The sequence below is a fragment of the Lynx canadensis genome, chromosome B1 (genome assembly GCF_007474595.2).
Source record: "Lynx canadensis isolate LIC74 chromosome B1, mLynCan4.pri.v2, whole genome shotgun sequence".
NCBI classification, from domain to species: domain Eukaryota; kingdom Metazoa; phylum Chordata; class Mammalia; order Carnivora; family Felidae; genus Lynx; species Lynx canadensis.
The window spans coordinates 89,509,936-89,531,374 of NC_044306.2; positions in this window are offsets into that span (position 1 = coordinate 89,509,936).

The window sequence follows — 21,439 nt, forward strand, 5'->3', positions numbered from 1 at the left end:
TAATGTTTTTGGTTTTGTATCCAGTCCTCTCTTGTTTCTGGAGATATTGGATCTTTGACTTTCTGAATCTTAGCCTCTTCTTCAGTCCGGGACGCTAAGCTCTCTTCAGGATCTTATGCAAACAGCCTCAATTTCAGATTGTTTTCCAGGAATGCATCAATTAAAGCTTCTTCTTTCTACCAATAAGGTCTCTGCCTACCCAACTAGAGCAGAATAAACAAATCCTATAGGGTATTTTCTGCCAATTGGCTCCAGAATGAGTCATTGGTAAATCATTCCACTGTTTTACTGGCAAGCTGCTCTGAATAATAATAGAGTGTATGGTGAGATCATTAAAACCCATAGACACAAAGGCATTTTTTGCATTCTTTTGCAGTGGATCAAGCTTCTTGGTGGGAAGCAATCATGTGTATGATATCGAACACAATGGTGAATAAAAACCTAAGAATGTTAGCTGACAGGATCTCTAAAAGCAAGGAAAATGAGTTCATAGTGGTCTGTTCAATGGATACTTAAACAATGAGCCATCTTATCCATAGGATTATTAACAGACTCTACAGTGGGAGGGCGTTTGTGAGTATTTACATGAAATAGAAAATTATCACATTTCATGCTAAAACACACTAAGAGGTTTGTCTATATGTCTCTCTCTTAAGTATTGTTTCATCAGTGGTCTAATATTTTCTTCTCAAACTTCTATATGATGGCATGAATCAGTAACATTGGTACCACAGGCCGTCTTCCCTTCCAGGAAAAGTTAACATCAGATAAACAAAAAGAAGGTTTGTCCAGTGTAATAATTTCAATGGTTTTGCTCCAAAATCCTGGAGCCTGTCACAGTAACTTCCCCCACTTTACCAGAGGCTCCCATAAGCTCCATCTTTACATGCCACAAACATGTCAATCCTCAAATGACATAGAAGGTCTAAATGTAAGCATGGCTTGAACTTCAGCAAGACTGCAGCATAGCCTTTTATTTATGAGTCCCAATAAAAGCTAGCAGGTTTAAATTTTCTCAGTTAATGGATTATACTGGCAACTTTTATCGCCACATGCCTTTGACTTCATTCTTATTGATATGCTGTGCCAACAGCCTCAGGTTCCTTTGGAAAAAGTTTATTGAGTGACTTATGGTATACACTTGTGGCATTGTTCAAGGATATTTGTTCAAGGGATCCAACCTTCTCCTTAGTCAAAAGGCTCTGAGTCTCTAAACTGCATCTTGGAATTGAGTGACAGTCTGTAGTTTCCCGTTGTCTGACTTAAACCAAGTTTCTTTTCAATAGATGTAGAGGTGGGTTTTTTTGTTTGTTTGTTTGTTTTTTCAGTTATATAGATCAGATAATATTTTACTAGCTTGGAGTTTTTTTTTTTTTTTTAATATATCTAGGAATCTAGTAATCAATTAGCCACAACTTAGAGTTGCCTGAATATCAAAGCATTCTATTTGTCAATCCACCCCAACAGCTCCTTTGATGGGCATTTTTATTCTGATGATTAATTTTTATTATTGTCACTCCAGGATCCCAATAGTACCTTGAAAATCAAGGCTTTTATTTCAGTAAAGGCAGCTTGCAACATTAACCTTGGGCTTCGGAGGAAAACCACTCAGAGATTTCACAGACAATGGTGTTTCCCACTTAAAGGTAGTTAGTAGTGCTTTGGCAAAGGAACTGTAATTTGGGTCTTTCTGGTGTAACTAGTGTTATTCATCATAAATCTGTTCTAACATTTGCATCTCCTTCAGATTTCTTTTTCCTCCTCCCACCCGGGGCTTTCTGCCATCTCAGTCTTTTTGAATGTGGTTCACTTTTGTGTGTAGTTTTTAGAGAATTATTCAAACACAGTGTTAGGGTGACTTCCAGCTTCTGGAAACTAACACACTGAAGTAAAAATCTTAAGAAAATACACACAGATGGATAAATTTGACTCAATCCATGTTACAGAGGGCTCAGCACACTTAGAATCTGTTTCTCCTCATGTCCCTCAGTTCCTGCCAAAATAAATGATCCAAACTTCCAATTATTTTTTTGAATATGGTATCTCATCTCAGATCAGATGAAGCATGCTGGAATCTGTCCTGTTAAGAGTCTAGAAGCAAAGAGGAGTGATGAGGGTGGGTCTTGAGGAGAATAGGTATCCTATCTCAAAGTGAGATTATTACAGGGTCTTTAAGCAGGGAAAGATGTCTCCCCAGAAAAGGAAGGGAGGGACTTCTTCCAATGGCAGCAGGAGAAGGCTTGGGGTAACATAATGGTTCAAGTTGCACAGACTCTTCTGATTCCGATGAAAGATTTCCATTCCACATCTTAGGAACTCATTTTTTAGTATTCTAACCTTTATTTTTAAAAACTCCGTAAGACTTTTCATTCAATTTGCATTATTATTTCCCAACTGGCATGATTAAATTTAGAATTTGATACTTAGCCCTGTCAACCCTGTGGCTGTAAGAAACAAGATATTATTTCAGAGCCACAATAGAAGCTCTCTGCTACTCTGTGTCTTTAGTACTTGATTTAATGCAAGATTTTATCATTTTCCTTTACAGTATAGCCAGAAGTAGCTATCTCATATGAACTCTATAGTCATCATTTCTACTATGATGATCAAGGGCAATAGCAATTTCATCTCTGGAAGACTTGATTTCAAATAACAACCACTGGTTATATTTTAAGCAGTAATGAAGTAACTTCGTGCCATGAATATTTAGTACCCCTTTTCCCACTGTCAGTGAAATCACCAGTGTGCTTTAGCTCAAAGAGGGGTGTAACCCAATTCTAGAATCCCTATTTAAAGTCTGTTTCTTGACACTGCTTCTAGTAACAAGAACTATACCAGTTAGGTTCATATCAGGAAAAGAGAATCTATACCACATAACTCAATGTAGTAAGTATAGTATACAGAACCAGTTATAGAGGTACTTGAAGACCTGAAAAAAAGAGGAATGTGAAGGAAAACAACTTCAGAAAGTCCCTTAGGGCAACAGGGACTGGGGAGAGCAATGATGTTACTAGGGTACAGGAGCCATGAACACTGGGCAGGAGCTGAACCCGCAGAGCTGGAGGTAATTCTCAGGCCTACTTGTAGGAGCTGGTACATGGAGTGAGGAGGTGCATCAAGGCAAAGCTGAAATATGAACCTGTGTTGGAACAATACTAGAGGTGGAGTTGCCTTGACCTTTCCTTACTTAACTGCTCTTGGCGTCTGTGCTTACTCCATTGACTGAACCTAACTGAAACCAGTGGGTAAAGAAATACGAGGAATGACGTTTGCAAGTTGTCAATTCCCTGAGAATTAGAGGTAGATCTGAGATCAAACAGGGAAATGACTGGTATAAAATTGTTATGCATTCATGTCCAACATAGGTCATGTGTTCTAAACAGAAGACAAATGTTGATTTGTAACAGTGTAGTTAGGCTATTTACCTAATATTTGAAACACATAAGAAAGAGGCATTCTTTTTTTTTGGGGGGAGGGTTACTGATAAGGCTTAGAGAGATTCTCTATCATTACACCACACATTCCACTTTTAGTTTTCTATTGCTGCTGTAACAAGTTAACACAAACAGCATTTACAATGTGGGTTTTAAAATTTTTGTTTATGTTTTATTTTATATTTAAGAAAGAGACAAAGTCAGAGTGCAAGCAAGGAAGGGGCAGCAAGACAGAGACAGAATCTGAAGCAGGCTCCAGGCTCTGAGCTGTCAGCACAGAGTCTGATGTGGGGCTCGAACTCATGAGCAGTGAGATCATGACCTGAGGTGAAGTTGGATGCTTAACCAACTGAACCACCCAGGCACCCCTACAATGTGGGTTTAACACTGGATGTGGCTATTTTTTTTTACCATCTCTGTGTTATTTTTCTATTGCTACATAACAAATGATCACAAATTAGCCACTTAAAATGAAATCCATTTATTATCTTACAATTGTGTAGGTGAGAAGTCTGAGCCAACTCAACTGGCTCACAGACTTAGGTATCTCTTATTTGAAGACTCTCGGGAATAATCCACTGCCAATTTCGTTGTATTATTGGCTGAATTCATTTCCTTGTGGATACAGGAGATGTGTGCTCTCTTGCTGCCTTTCAGATAGAGGCTGCCCCTTTCCAAGCACATGATCTTGCCAAATTCAAGCGATCAGTATGGCCCATCAACCCCTTCTCGTACTTCAGATTTTTCCCCCTTTTGCTACCAGAGAAAAGCCTCTGCTTTTAAGGGCTTGCGTTGTTAGATCAGATCCATCTCACTAATCTTACTATCTTAGTGCTGATTGTATCATATAATATAACACAATTAAAGAAGTAATATCATCTTCAAAGGTTCCAGAGATTAGGGTTGGACATTATGGTGGGACAGAGGAGCATTTCAGAGTGTCTGGTGCCCCAATGTCACACCCACAGTAAGGCATATAGTATACCATTCTTTTTTTTTTTTTTTTAACGTTTATTTATTTTTGAGAGACAGAGAGAGACAGAGTGTGAGCAGGGGAGGGGCAGAGAGAGAGGGAGACACAGAATCCGAAGCAGGCTGCAGGCTCTGAGCTGTTGGCACAGAGCCTGACGTGGAGTTCGAACCCACGGACCGCGAGATCATGACCTGAGCCCAAGTCAGACGCTTAACTGACTGAGCCACTCAGGCGTCCCTACTATGCCATTCTTACGTCAACATCTGCTTTGTGCTTCAAGAGTAATAGCACTGATTACCTTTGACATTTGATAAAAAAAAATAAAATACATATTTTAAAATAAAATAAAAATTCTATTTGATGGTAACATTTTGAATTAATTCTTGAAATAGAAAAATTCTGACATTTGTTAAAATATGAGAAAAGTTCTGTCAGTATATAGTAAACAAAATACCAGCTCTTTTTGAACAAAGATGATTTTTTAGTAGCAAAACAGCTCTATAAAAGGGGAAATAGGATTATAAAAATACCTAGGTCCCAAGCTTCCAATATATTTCCTGAGACGTGTGACTTTCTGGATAGTTTCCTTTTTCCTAAGGAAGTAGCTGTTTGAGCATTGTGTAACTTTCCATCATTACTTCTCTCAGAGCATTTATTGTTGTCTCTCTGTATCCACTGTGCTGTGTCCAGAGCACCTGTACTCAGATATTAGGATAGCAAGCCACAAATTCATCTGTAAATTTAGAATGTTTCTCACTGTGAAAACACCATGGGTTATTAAAAAATATCTAGGAATTGGGAGTTGACTGAGATACTTTCCCCATTAATTATTAAATTACTACTTGATATGATATTTCTTTCGTTGGAAATAGATTTTCTGTGTTGACTTTATAAGAAACTATAAATTCTTAAGGAATAATCAGTTAACTATTAGCTTTGAGTTATTCTCAGCAAATGACAATATTATGTGATAATAACACTGTGAACTTCTTAAATTAGACACGTGCATTAAAACAAACCCTTCCTTGTTGGAAATCCAAGTGATTGCCATTAGCCACTTTAGTATCACAGCAGGTTACACAAATTATTATTACATTTAATTAGCATTCTGACAAGTTGTGGAATTCTTTACCTGAATTCAGATTACACAGAGAAAATGATTCGAAAGCATTTCCTGCTTTGAAAACATCAAAGCAAATAAAAAAATCAACTCCAATCTTATTATTATCAAATACCTGGGTAGCAGTAAAACAAATGACAGAGAAAGAAATGCCAATTATAAATGTTTTAAGGTGACATTTGATTTTCCATACAAGGAGATTATTACAAGCAGAATGATCTAATTCAACAAAACTAACTGTGATATGATACTAATGCTACCATTGTTCATCTCCTCTTCTTAATAAGAGAAATGATATAAAATATATCTTCATTGAATATTTAGGTCTTCATTCAATTCCTATTTAATTCTATCTCTGATGTAATACATGTTAAGAAATTAGTTATTTTGAATTATTGAGTATCATATTAAAGTTTCCAGCAAAAGTAAGTTTCAATGTCAGAAGAATATATAGATTTATATCCTTGAAAAGTTTCTGTGCTGAAATACAATACTGTAGAAGAAAATAGAATGATAAAAAATGCTAAGGGTGTGAAAATACATTTAATGTAACACTAAGTAAAATTACTTTCATACTTTGAAATATTTACTAATGATATGACTATTTATTAATGATGATTTACTAATGATATTTAGCAGGACTTTCTCATACTCTGGTACTTTCTTGGTGTTAAATTTCAAATGTGATAAAGAGTAAAACTTGCATGAGAATAGATTCATTTCAAAAAGAAATAAATGTCTCATGTCTGTTATATTGGAAGTAAAATCAAATACGTCTATATAGTAGTGTATACTGTTTTATTTCCCATAAAAATATTTATCTCATATATAAAACTTTCGCAGAAAAGCTATCGGAGTAAAATTAGAGGGACTAATACAAATAGAAACTGTTATCCAGACTTAGATAACTCAAAGTTTCAGGATAGTTATAATACATTGAAATTCACAGTGGACACATTCTTTTTTATTGAATAATGTAAGACAACATTTTTCAATTCCTCACTTTAACTGATATGTAACCACTGGTGGTTTCCCTTACCGTGGACAGAAAAAGGAATTGTTACTAAGAAATTCAATTATTGAATTCTATATTAGAAAATCTGCCTTAATTCACCATAAGTGGTGTTACTTCTTAGTATAATTACAGAATGCTATAAAAAGGATTTTTTTTTGAAAAATACATGAACTAAAGGGATATAGTATATAATGTCCATAAGGATCATTCCAAGTCTATTGAACATTAAACTCTAAAATTCCCTACAATAAAGATATTTTAAAATGTATTAACTTGCTTAATAAAGATAAGTGCTATTTAACAGAAAGCTTCTTCTTGTTCTTCTTGTTCTTGTTCTTGTTCTTCTTCTTCCATTATCTTGACTCCCTACATACAAATTAATACGGCTGGTCGGTAGTCAGATCACTTGGGTATAGGTTCTGCTATCTGAAAGTTAGGTGATATTGTGCAACTTAATTGAGCTTGTAGTGATCAAGTTTTTCCATCTCTAAAATAAGGATAAATAGTGTTATGTCACTAGCTATTTTGAGGATTAGATGAATTACTACAAGTGAAGATAATAGGGTAAAAAACATATTTCACGTAACAAGCACTCAATAAATGCCAAAGTTATGAATAAACAATACACAAATTAAGCAACACACAATTCCAAAAGAATCTTTTCTATATTTTTAGTTCATAGATCTGGGCATCCTTTCTTACTTCATCCATTCTGCCTACAAAAATAAATCATCAACAATAGAAGCATAGCAGCAACTTAGAACAAAATTTTTCATTAGCCTCATGAAAACCATACAAAATAATTAGAAGCATGGTCAAAGCTTGCCAAATCTTCAACCCTCAGAAAATCCTGAAGATAGAAGAAAACTATCAATCCTAACGTGACTTACTATACATGATAGTGGAAAAAATACACATAAGAAGAAAAAATGTCTGCAGGGTTATGCCAGATGTTGAATAAGAATAAGGAAGGCCCAGGGGTCAGAGATGTGGTTGATTCCAGAGAATACAAAAATCAATGAATACAGTGAATTTACTCTAGAAGGTAGGCTCTAATGCATGCAGAAACTGCTATGAATGCTGAAAATAAATAGAGCAGGTCACTGTGCCATTGGTAAAGGGAATAAAGTGTAGACAGTACAAAGGGAATTAAGGTGGAAGCATTGTTTTGTAAAGATGCCACTCAACTCTTAGCAAGAGAAGAAAGAGCCTTTGAGTGGAGACACCAGAAAAAACTATCCTTACACTTTCCTGTTTTCTCCATTAGATCATTCTGTTAATAGCTGGACCAGGAAAATTCCATTGATTCAAATATGAACAATGAGGAAGAAAAATGGCTATGTCAATGAAATGAGATTATAATTAAAGTACACACCGGCATGAGCACAGAAAACCAAAAGAAATAAAAGGATTTAAATTACAAACTGAATCAGGAAATTAATTCAAGAAAAAAGCGTTTCAGAAGTTTAGACGAATTTACAAGTAGCAAAAGGGAGAAAAGAGACCAGAAAAAGTAAAGAAAGTGAAGATATAAAGGATAAGAGTAAGAAAAATAAATAAAATTTAACAGAAAAAAAAGTGAAAGTATTAGAAAAAGATTTAGAGGGAAAGATCATACTAACATACCTATAACTGGAGGCCCAAAAGTAGAAACATGAACCAGTAAAAAAGAAAAAAAAAAAAAAAAGAAAGCTATGAGAAGCTCAGACAATATTATATGATATATAAAATTCTCATTATTTTAGATGTATTAATGGTATTTTAGCTATCTTAAAAACACTCTGATTTTTAAAAGATGTATTTAGGCATAAAATGTCCCAATGTCTGTAATTTTATTTATAAGCACTTTAAAGATGTTGAACATTTATATTCTCCTACTGATTCACCCAAAAATCTCAAAGGAAAGTTTTCATGCACAGTGGTTAAGAACACCAGCTTTGGATTCAGATAGACCTGAATTCAACTCCAAGCTAGGCCACTTCATAGCTATGCAACTTTGGCAACATTACTGAATTTTGTGTTCTATGTCTAAATCAGAAACTGAATGTGAATACACATATACACATTAAAGCACCTAATAACTGAAATGTAATGGCCGTTATTCTTCATTTCTGGGACTGTCCACAAACTATTTTAGGACATTTCTAAACCAATTTGTATGAACCTATAGAAAATAATAGAAATATTTTATAATTAATAAACAGTGATAGAAAACAGCAGAATCCCCTCCCCAGACACTGACTTCTCCCTCATAAGATATAACTAGCTGCTACAAATTTCTACTATAGCTGCTTCAGTTCTTATGTTTGGTAATATTGAAATCAATAGCTAGGGAGAATCTGATCACAAGCAATAGCTACTCTTTACTAATAAATTTTAATGGTTTTTTTTTTCTGTCAGTGTCAGAATCATTTTCAGTATCTCTCATTATTAATGAATTCAAAAAATGTTCTTGAATTATAGGGATTTCTACTCATGATTTTTTTTTTCACGTTTCCATTGGGACTTTCACAAAACCCTTTACTCTTTGGGGAATTAATATTTATATTTTATCACCTTTATTATACTTTGTTCATTTCACTAGTTCTTTATTTTTATTCCTAGTTCTTTATCTTTATCTTTATCTTTATTTCACTAGTTGTCATATTTTTTTTTCCCTGTAGGTAGAAATAGACTCAAGAATTTGAAATAGGACTCTTTACTTCAGTATGTCTTTCTGTGCCTATTTTTCCTTACATATAATTTATTTTTTAAGTTTGTTTATTTTGAGAAAGAGAAAGAGAGAGAGAGCAAGGGAAAGGCAGAAAGAGAGGGGGAGAGAGAATCCCAAGCAGGGTCTACATTATCAGCACAGAGTTCCACATAGGGCTCGATCCCATGAACTGTGAAGTCATATATAAGTGAAAATAATGATAAAAATAACATTAGTCAGGGTTGGTTATGGGCTTCCTTTGTGCAGCTGTGTAGTAAGAACTGTACAGATGATGTTTCACCATCTAGAACATTGTTAGATCTTTGGATTTGATGTGGTTAAGGGCAGCCTTCCCCAGAATATGCCACTCTGGCATACTGATTATTTTAAATTAAAGTTATTTGAGAAACAGCAGGTGCAAGAAGGAAACTTGACCCTCTTTTATGTTGCCCTGAAAGCAGGAAATAAACCTCCCATGTGAGAGATACCCTCCCTGCACCAGGAGGTAGATAGATATCTTTATGGACAAAAATATGAAATATGGGTCCAATAAGGCTCGATTAACAAACTCTCCTTAATTTCTTTACTAATTAACACCCAAGCTTAAGTTTCTTTCTCTTAGCAATTCTTCAAAAAAATTTTCTCAGTTCTTCAGAGTTTTATTGTTTCTTTGTCTAAAAGGTATGAAAGCTGCCTGATTTAGTCAATTCTTTGGGTTTCATATTCTCATGGGACCCTCATATGTATGCAATTAAATTGGTTTCTCTCCTATTGATCTGTGCAATGTTAGCCTAATTATCAGATCCCAAAAGAGCTCAGAGAGGCAGGGGAAAATTTTTCTCTCCCCAACAGATTTTACTTTGATTGAGATGAGAAGCCCTTATAATATTGTAAGCAGAGGAATGTCATGCTTATATTTTAACATGACACTCTGTCTTCTGGGATCAAATAAACCAAAGAAGCATGAGAAGAAAAGCAGAAAGACCATTAAGTTAGGAGGCTATTTCAAAAATTTTTGCAAGTGAAGATTATAATTTGGATCAGGGGCTCTCTGTGAAATGCATTTACTTCATTTTTTTTTCCTCCCCACCTCGCAACTAATTCTTCCTTTTCTTTTTCATCATAGAATGATAGAACTCTATACTTTCAGACTTTGATCACTCACAAAAATGGGTTCTTTCTGTGTCCTAATTACAAATAATCAGAAGAGAGGATATCATTAGCCCTCCCTTAGTAAGGTATACATTTAATTAGATTATGAAGAGTATAATACACTTATAACTGCCAGAAATGCTCACCCATGCATCGCGTCTGGGTCATTCACAGAGAAAAGTATTCAACAAATTATGAAAAGAATGTGTAAGTCTGTTGAGGTCTATGTAGGAAATGAACTTGCAGTGAAAAGAGAAGTCAATCAGCAGATGATGTAGAAGGAAGATTTAGACAGGAGAAAAACTCAGAACATAAAACAAGAGAGTACATGATCATGGATATTTTTAGCTAAGAGATTTACCAATAATAAAATAGGAAGCATTTGGCACTAAAACTTGGACCTATACTGCAATTTTCACCATGTATTATTTTCATATATATATATATATATATATATATGCATATATATATATACATATATATGCATTATACATAACATGTTGATTCACATATCTATCATTTCTATATTAAGACAGATAAAATATGGATATATTTAAATCAAGTTGTCTCCTAAGGGACTAATTCCATTGTCATGTTAAAAAAATCTGAGTTAATTTGTAGTTGTTTAGATGCATATCTAAACCCAGTAGAATTACCCAATTTGAGAAGTCAAAATCCTGATGCCCAGAGTTTTGGCCAGGGAAGTAAGCATCACTATTTACATATTAAGGATGAATCAGGTCCTATTTGACTTAATAATGATTATCCATAAGACGTGTATTTGCTTTTATGAAGTAGCTTTTGGTTTTTATGGTTTATAGCATTTCTACAAACATGAAGATTTTTGGAGGAGTGAAAATTTTCTGAATCTTTATTTTCTGAGACCCAGGAAATTATATCTGTTTTCTCATACATTAATACCACATAATCATTTTCTACCACTTTATCTAATTTTATTGTTTTTTAAACCTATTTTCTGTCTTGAATAAATAGGAGAGGGAGACATTAAAAAGAGAGAGAAAAAAAAAACAACTAGTGTTATTACCTAATTAGACTAGTTAGATAATAAAGTGCTCATGAAAGTTAAGGGTGAAGGGAGCTGAAATTTGCAATCCTAAAATGTGTCTCTTTGGTATGGGGATTATTTTAAACAAATAGCATATGCAGCTAAACCTCAGAAGACTGATTAGAGTTTTCATCCTGTAAGAGACTTTTACATGTATAAGGGAAATCTTTGTTAGGGTGCCTCCATTGCCATACCAGGAAAAGAGAGATGATTCATCTCTAGACTTTCTTATTGGCGGAAAAGCCAAGGGCTTAAATTTGCATAAAAACTTTACCCTTGTTTAGTGTGCTTTTCCTCTTTTCCTGGTAACCTCCTGTAGCTGACTACCGCCTTCAATATCTTGGGAGTCACTCAGTTTCTTAGTGTCTCTCCCGTATACAAGAGGTATACATTCTATGAAAAAAAAATTTTGAGGCAAAATTATTATATAACATCATATAAGTTTCAGGAATATAACATTATAATTTTATATGTACATACAATACAAAGTGACCACCACCAAAAGTCTAGGTACTATTCATAATCAAACAATTGACCTCCTTTACTCATTTCAGTCACCCCCTCACCTTCCTTCCTCTCTGGTAACCATCAGTTTTTTCTCTGCTTATTTGTTTGTTTCAGTTTTTTCAGGTTTCACATGTGAGTGAAATGATATGGTATTTATGGAATTTGCCTTTTCCATTTCACTAAATTTCACTTTGCAGAATACCCTCAAAATCCATCCATGTTGTTGCAGGTAGCAGGATTTTATTTTGTTACGGATGGGTAGTAAATACATATTTCTATATCTATATCATCTATAGCTATGTCTATCAATATATGTTTCCTCAATCATCCATCAGCGGAGACTTAGATTATTTCCACATCTTGACTATTGCAAATAATGTTGCAAAGAACCATAAGGGTGGATATATCTTTTCAAGTTAGTGTTTTGTATTCTTCAGATAAATACTGAAAAGTGGTAGAGTTGAGTTATGTGAAAGATTTATTATTAATTTTTTGAGGAACTTCCATATCATTTTCCATATTGGCTGCACCAGTTTACATTTTTACCAACAGTGTGCAATGATTTTTCTCCACATACTCTCCAACACTTGTTATTTCTTGTCTTGTTGAAAATAGCCATTCTAATAGGTGTGAAGTCATAGCTCAATGTAGTTTTGATTTGCATTTCCCTAATAATTAATGACATTGAACACATTTTCATGTGTCTGTTGGCCATTTGTATGTCTTTGGAAAAAAAGAAGATGTTTGTTCAAAATCTCTGCCCATTTGTTAATCGGGTTTCTGTTTTGTTTTGTTTTTCTTTTTTTTTTTTTTTTTTTTTTTTTTTTTTTTTTTTTGCTGTTGAGTTGTGTGAATTCTTTATATATTTTGGTTATTAACCTCTTACTGGATATATGCTTGCAAATATCTTCTGTTTTTTATTTTGATTATTGTATCCTTTGCTTCACAGAAACTTTTTAATTTAGCACAGTTCTATTTATTTATTTTTTGCTTTTGTTTCCCTTGCTTTTGGCATCAGATCCACAAACAAACTGCAAAGACCAAAGTCAAGGAGGTTGCCATATTATTTTGTTTTATGGATTTTATGATTTCAGGACTTACATTTTAGTCTTTAATCCATTTTGAGTTAATTTTTGTGTATAGTATATAGATAGTGGTCTAGTTTAATTCTTTTACATGCAGCTGTCCAGTTTCCCCAGCACCATTTATTGAAGAAACTATCCTTTCTGTATTTTATTTTTGTCTCCTTTGTTGTAATAAATTTTCCATACATGTGTGGACTTATGTCTGGACTCCGTTCTGTTTTCTTGATCTGTGTGTCTGGTTTTATGCCAATACCATAATGTTTTGATTACTGTAGCTTTGTAGTATAGTTTGCAATCAGTAAGCATGATACCTTCAACTTTGTTCTTCTTTCTCGAGATTGCTTTGGCTACTTGGGATCTTTTGTGGTTTGATACAAATTTTAGAATTATTGTTTCTAGTTCTGTGAAAAATGCCATTGTAATTTTGATAGGTATTGCATTGAATCTGTAGATTGCTTTGAGTAATATGGATACCTTAACAATATTAATTCTTTCAATTCATGAGCACAGAATATCTTTCCTTTTATGTGTCTTAAATTTCTTCCATCAGTGTCTTATCATTTTCATTGTACAAATCTTTCACTTTTTTGTTTAAATGCATCCCAAGGTATTTTATAGTTTTTGGATGCTATTGTAAATTGAATTGATTTCTCTTTTTTTTTGTGTATTTATTTTATTTTGAGATAGAGGGAGAGAGAGAGAAAGAGAAAAGGCAGAGAGAGAGAGGGGGAGAGAGAGAATCCTAACCAAACTCTGCACTGTTAGTGCAGAACCCAGCACGGTGCTTGAATCCATGAACCACAGGAACATGACCTGAGTTGAAATCAAGAGTCGGATGCTTCACTGACTGAGCCACCCAGGTCAGGTGCCCCTGGAATTGCTTTCTTAATTTACCTTTCTGATAGTTTGTTATTAGTGTATATAAATGCCACATTTATGTATCTTAATTTTGTATCCTTCAACTTTACTGAATTCATTTATTAGTTCTAACAGTTTTTTGATAGACATGTCAGGATTTACTATTTATAGCATCATGTCATTTGCAAATATTAACTGTTTTTCTCTTCCTTTCCAATCTACATGCCTTTATTTATCTTTCTTGCCTTATTGCTGTGGATAACATTTCCTATACTAGGTTGAATAAAAGTGGAAAGATTCATCAATCTTCTCTTGTTCCTGAATTTAGATGAAAAACTTTCAGGTTTTCATTATTATGTTAGCTGTTTTGTTTTATTTTATTTTATTTTATTTTATTTATTTATTTTTTGTGACCATTGTTATGTTGTGGTATGTTTCCTCTATTACTAGTTTGCTGAAAGTTTTTATCATAAATGGATATTGAATTAGTGGTTATTTAGAATATATGTAAAGAGATTCAATTCAAATTACTTCATTTAAGTTTTATCTTAGAAAATTCCAAACTAATTAAAATTTAAAAAAACCCTGCTCTATCACTGGCATCTTTAAGTAAATTTTATGTAGATTTGTTAAATATTTACTCTATGTATCCTTCTATTTTTTAGGGGCAGTATCTTTATTCCATTAAATGTATAAATAGTTTCTTTTATTCATGTGTGTTTAGGTAAGAAAATAAACACAAGCTAAATACTATGTGAGTATCCTTAGTAAAGAGAAACACTTCAAATTCAGGCTTAGGAATTTAAGTTTGAATTACCAATACAGACAGAGCATATGACTATTAGGAGGGATGCATTCTTTCCAACTCCTCTTTAAAATTTCAATGCAAAAATAGCAAAAGATGACAATTGGAAACATGAGAGAAAATTAAGATTGATGTCCATCCCATTTAGGAAGAGGTTTCTGTTTTCTGCAAGCCCTATGGATTTGAACAGAAAATCTCAGTCAATGGCAAGATACTGGGTCTAATATTAGGGAAACTCTTCATGCTTTCTTTTTTCCTGTTGCCTAAATGGGAGAAGTTACAGCATTGAAGTAAGCAGCTGAAGAGACATATGAGATTGGGGAAAGATGGCCTTGCAAGAATGACATTTGCATACTAGTATCTAATCCAGTTAAGTTAATAACTCAGGTTTGGGTACAGACAGGAAGAGTCATGAGCATGGGGCAAGAATTTGAGGCAAGTACTTTGCACTGTTGTTCCTGTTGTTGTTTTTCATTAACTTTCAGTCTGTACAAAAGAGAAAGGAATTTAGTACAGCAAATGGGAAAAGAACATTGTACACCTCACACGCATAGAATAGTTGACAGAGTTTGATTTTAGGTGTATATGTGCTCCTCAGAGGATGAATAATAAGAAAGAAAATAAAGCTGGACTCATGGAAATAGACTGCAGTCTGATAAAGAGAAAACCGTATCTTGAAAGTGTAAGGAAAAATATAGCTTTTAAAAGTGATTTATTGTAGTAATATTTTAGAAATCTGTTATTTTAATGATGTTCAATAAGTCTCAATGAAATAGTAGCAGAGACATAAGAAAAGAACATCTTTGCAATGAATAATAAACAAAAGACTACAGACTTTGTAAGTATAGAAACTAAAATAAAGGTGTTTTGTGTTACAGTAGGATGCAGAAATTGAAGTGTCCAAGGAGAAGCTATAAACAAACAAACAAGCAAAAACATTAGCAGTGAACAAGGCTTAGCAGCAGGAGTTTAGGACCTTGTCATTAGGTCTGTCCCACAAATATGATTAGCCACTCAGTATCTAACACCATGGATCAAATTCTGAGTCAGTAATCAGATGGCTTCCCAGAAGTCTGTGAGTTTATCTCCTTTGTGTCACATGGTCCCTCGTTTCAGTCAGTCATTGCTGGAGTAAATATGACCCCACAGACTGCCAACACCTGTAGCCAGTGACAGATAGACTTAGAAGATGTTACTAAAAGGAAGAGCAATGTTCTAGTACATCCTAACAGAGCCACTGTAGATACCAAAGAGTGGAATTAGCCTTACAGGCAAAACAGTGATATAGAGGAAAGATGTATTATGATGGAAAGAAAAAATTTTTAAAGGATAAAATGATAATTACAAAAGTGTTTCCAAAGAATGTCATGTATTCCTGAGGAAGAGAAAATGAACAATTAGAAACGTAGCAATAATAAAATACATGCATAAGGAGACTTTCATTAAGCTTCAATTTAAAAAAAAATCCAATAAGCATGCCATATTACAGTCAAAATTAGTGAAATTAGATTTATATCTAGAAATAACTGGGTATTTTTTCTTTTAGTTTTAAAGCTAAAAAAATAATGCCTATGTAATTTAGGCATGAATAAGAGATAATCTAAGAAGGAATAAAAATTCACCATCATGTCTTCTCCAATACAATTATAACTGCCAGAACTCAATAGAGAAAAAACCCTATGTAAGCTTTGAAAACAACGTTTGTGATTCTAGACTTACATCCAACAATTGACCTCTTTGCCAAGTTCACATTGCACAAATATATAGAAAAGGAAGCATACACTGAAAAAAAGGTAAACAATATGACAGATGTAAAGCCAATGAATATTAGTAACGACAATGAATATAAAGGTTTTAGTTTTTCTACTAAAAGACAAAACTTCCCAGATTGTGTTAAAATTCTAAATATATAAACACCTCTCACTTGTAGCATCACCTGTTACGTCCAGATAATTTTTCTTGGCAAACAAATCTCTGGAAGAACTGTTTGCCCTATTATATGTAATAAAATCACTTCTGTTCAACTCTAATGTTCCTTCTCAACACTCCCACAAATATCTGATTTAGATAGATGTCTTTTCCTCTACTGCATTTACCATAATACTTAGTACACAGTATTTCATTTCTTTGGTGGTGACCACTTATTGTAGTATTTTTCCTCTCATTCTTATGGTTACAGTGATGATTTCATTAGCAGATATATTCTTGCAATAAGGCTAGTCTCCTGGACATGACTGAAGAGACTTTTTGGGAAACATTGATTTGACTGAAGAAAGATAAATAGTCTCTTAGAGCAGTTGGATCTATGGGATCCTTGGAGGTTTTTTTTTTTTTTTTTTTTTTTTTTTTTTTTTCTGTCTAATGAACCAAGAAGGGAGGGTTGGAAATCTGGAGAGTGTCAAAATGCAAAGAGTAACAAAGATGAGGGGTGAGGAAAGGGGTTCGACAGTGTTGTTATCTGCTTCTCCTCTCTTCTGACTCAGATGCCTGGCTATTTGGGGTTTTGTGAGACTGACTCTTTCCTTATAACAGATTACCCTATTTACTTAGTTCAAGTTCAAAAAGACATTTTGTTTCTTAAGTAACCATTATGTTGAGAAAATCAAATACCGATGTTTTTTAAATAATACACATATATTTCTTGTGTCTTATGTTCCTTTAATCAGCTTTTGGGGCTATTTCTTTACCCTGAATTTGGACGAAATCTAGAGCAACTATCATTACTTTTCTAAGTACTTACTCTTCAGATATATAAAGGATCATATGACTACTTTAAGTAATTTAATTCACTTTCAATTAATTTAATTAAAATATCCAGTCACTTATAATAATAAAACATCCAAAACTAATAAAAATGTGGCTCTCTATTCCCACAGCTAAGGTTTGCTTTAGGCAGAAACTTATAATTGTGCAGCTGAATAATAGATATAGTCAACTTTTTCTCTTTCTTCACCTGCAGTCTTTTCCCTCCTCCTTCTTGTTAACTACAGTTGTGACCATTCTAGAATGTGAAGCAGAATTATTTCTTGAGGGTCTAGCATGGTTATGATATTAATTGGAATTGGAAAATACTTAAAGTTGCTTATCCTATGAAGTCTGTTATGGGTTAGAGATTTTCCTCTTTGAATCTTTTTTTCAGTAGTTACAAAAATGAAGCCATATAATCTCTCATTCATCTCTAGACATGTGATGATAACTCATGTTCTTCTGATCTCTGTCCCTCCAGGCTGCTCATTAAACATGACCTAACTTGAATCTAAGGAAGGCCTCTTTTGCATGTTATCTACATATTGTTCACAGAAAACACACAGGCATCTGTTGCCTGGATGAATGTGTAAACGATTCCAACAAAATCCCCTGCCCTTACTTTCATTGTCAACTCAGGCATTCAGCTTATACTTACCTTTTTCAGTTTTCCAGGATGGTCCATTTTGTTCTCCAAATCTGGGGCACATAGGATATCCTATACCTTTCATCCAAATTTCTTTTGCTTAGCATGGTATAAGGAACAGACATATAGTCTTAGAAACCCTCTTTGGGGGGATTTGGGGAGGAAGAGGTAAGATTTACAATATAGTTTCTTCCACAGAAATCCTCTTCTAAAACCTTCCTCCAGCACCGCAGGCTTTTAATGAAATCAAAGAAGATAAGTGATTTAATAATCACAGTTTAGTCATTTTCCTCATTTTTTTGCAAGTCCAATGTGGAAGTATATTGCACCTAATTCTGGAGTGTAGGCTTAATACTCAAAAATCAATTTGAAACCATAGTACCTTATTTTATTTTTTTATGAACTTTGTAATTTTAATTGCAGTATTGGTAACATGCAGTATTTATATTAATTTTAGGTATGCAATATAGGAATTCAACAATTCTATACATTACTCAGTGCTCATCATGATACATGTACTCTTTAATCCCCATCACCTATTTCACCCACCTCCTTCCACTGAAAATCCTATTACTGGAAACAAATATAACTTTCACCAATATTTATTTACAATGTATTCTATTAGACATGCTGAGGGCAAGGCCCAAGTCCTTGGGTTAAATTGTATATTCCCAGTATTAGTATCTAGCATATATGAGCTAAATAAATATATCTTTAGAAAAATAATTAAAGTCAAGTGAAACTTTAAAGAAGTATCTAGACGATAGACCAATGGTTCACTGTAAGAACTGGATTATATAAGATTGTTAAATCCATTCATGCTCGGGGATAATACTTTAGGCGACAAATTTCAACAAAGACGCCCAGGTGACCACAGGAAAAAGAACTCAGTTTTTACTCATGTTTGTGAGAATTGTCCAGGGGATTGTTTGTGGACTTTGGATAACCAAGTGAAGAAAATAATCACAAAGAGATATTGTTTTCAGAATAAATGATATTAATTTTCTCACTTATTTAAAATGGTGATGACACCAAGATTATTACATTTGGGAGGACGTTGTAAGAAAGGAAGTTTTCAAAAGGAGAAAGGATAAGTTTTTAGACAATAGAGCCATAACAAATGAACAAGGGCTTCTGTTTGTGTTTTTTGTTTTTCCTTAAAATTAAAAACACAAAACTTGTATGCTCAAAGAATATTTATCTAGTAGTTTGGGGCTCATGAGTTTTAACACTGTAATTTGTCTTCTACTTATAGTTATATTTTCCTTTATTTATTTTTTTAAGAAACATAACTTTCTATGTAAGAATGGTATCCACCACCAGCAAGTTATAGGATCTCTGAATTGAGGTATTCCCTCATTTCTTTCTGTTAGGCTTTCATATAAATTTTAGAAGTACTAATAGGCCTTTTTAAAACTCAGTATTCTTTCAGAAGTGCTTTTCTTACTACTTCTCGTGACCTGTTTTTTTTTGTTATTATTATTTTTTTAATGTTTATTTTTGAGAGAGAGACAGAGCGTGAGCAGGGGAGGGGCAGAGAGAGAGGGAGACACAGAATCCGAAGCAGGCTCCAGGCTCTGGGCTGTCAGCACAGAGCCCGACACAGGACTCAAACCCACAGACCTTGAGATCATGACCTGAGTCAAAGTCACATGCTTAACCAACTGAGCCACCCCGGAGGCCCAAGAAGGTGAGAACTATGTGTTTTGAGTGTGACATTCCTTGGGCAATGCCCCAGGCAATTAAAAACAAATCTTACTAACAGATTTGAATTGTTTGTTGTCCTTTTTCATGTAAAATTTGGTATGTAATTTAAGAGCAAATTCAAGAAGAATTCTTAGCATTTTGCATTATAATTCTTGCCAGTTTAGAAGACTACTACTTCATGTCCAGCTATACTCAGAAATCGATCATATAAACAAGATAGGATCAAACTTCAAACATACACAATATAGAGTGTTATAAAATACAGTAGAGAATAAGAGGTGGTTTGGAAAAATAAAAGTGTTATTTTTATTTTTTGTTGTTATGCCACAAAATATAATACTAACTTCCTAAGATCATTTTCTTTTTTCTATCTTATAACTTTGAGATATAATTCATGTACCATATATTTCACTCTTTTAAAAGTGTAGATGCTAAGGCCAAAAAAGAGGGAGAAAAAGAGAAAGAGAGAGAAAGAGAGAGAAAGAAGCAAACCACAGGAGACTTAATGACAGAGAACAAACTGAGGGTTGATGGAGGGAGGGAGGTGGGTGGGGAAGGGCTAAGTGGTTGGTGCCTATTAAGGAGGGCACTTGTGATGAGCACTGGGTGTTGTATGTAAGTGATGAAACACTAAATTCTACTCCTGAAACCAATACTACACTATATGTTAACCAACTAGAATTTAAATTAAAATTTGAAAAATAAAAGGAGTATACATACTAATTTTTTTAGCATCATGAGAGGTATGTGCAATCATCACCATGGTTAATTTTAGGATATTTTCATCACTTCAAAAAAAAAAAAAAAAAAACCAAAAACCTGTATCCTTAAACTTTTACCTCTAGTCCCTTACCTTTCCCAGCCCTAAGTGACCACTAATCTACTGTTTATATAGATTTGCCTATTCTGAATATTTCATATGAATGAAATAATATGTGATCTTTTGTGACAGGCTTATTCCACTTAGCATAACATTTCCAAGCTTCATCCCTGATGTAGCACGCATCAGTACTTAGTTATTTTCTGTGGCTGAGTAATATTTCATTCTATAGGTATATGACAATTGGTCTATCTGTTTATCCATTGATGGACTTTTGGGCTGTTTCTACTATTTGGCTATTACGAATAGTGTTGCAATGAACATGAAAGTACAAGTATCTGCTTTCAATGTTTTGGGTATATACCTGCAAATGAAATTTCAGGGTCATATGGTAATTCTATGTTTACCTTTATGGAGAACCCCTAAACTGTTTCCCATAGCAGCTGAGCCATTTTACATTCCTACCAGCAATGTGCAAGGATTCTAATTTTTTTCTACATCCTTAACAATACTTTTACTTTTTTGTTTTGTTTTCTTTTGTTTTGTTTTTAGTTATAGCCAACCTACTGGTTGTGAATTGATACTTCATTGCCGTCTTAATTTTAATTTGCCTAGTGACTAATGATGCTGACAATCTTTACACATACTCGTTGGCCATTGGTATGTCCTCTTTGGGGAAATGTATATTTTAAGTCCTTTGCTCATTATTAATTGGGTATTTGTCTTTTGTTGTTGAGTTATAAGAGTTCTTTATATATTCTGAGTACTAGACTCTTGTCAGATATATGATTTGCAAGTAGTTTCTCCTTTATAT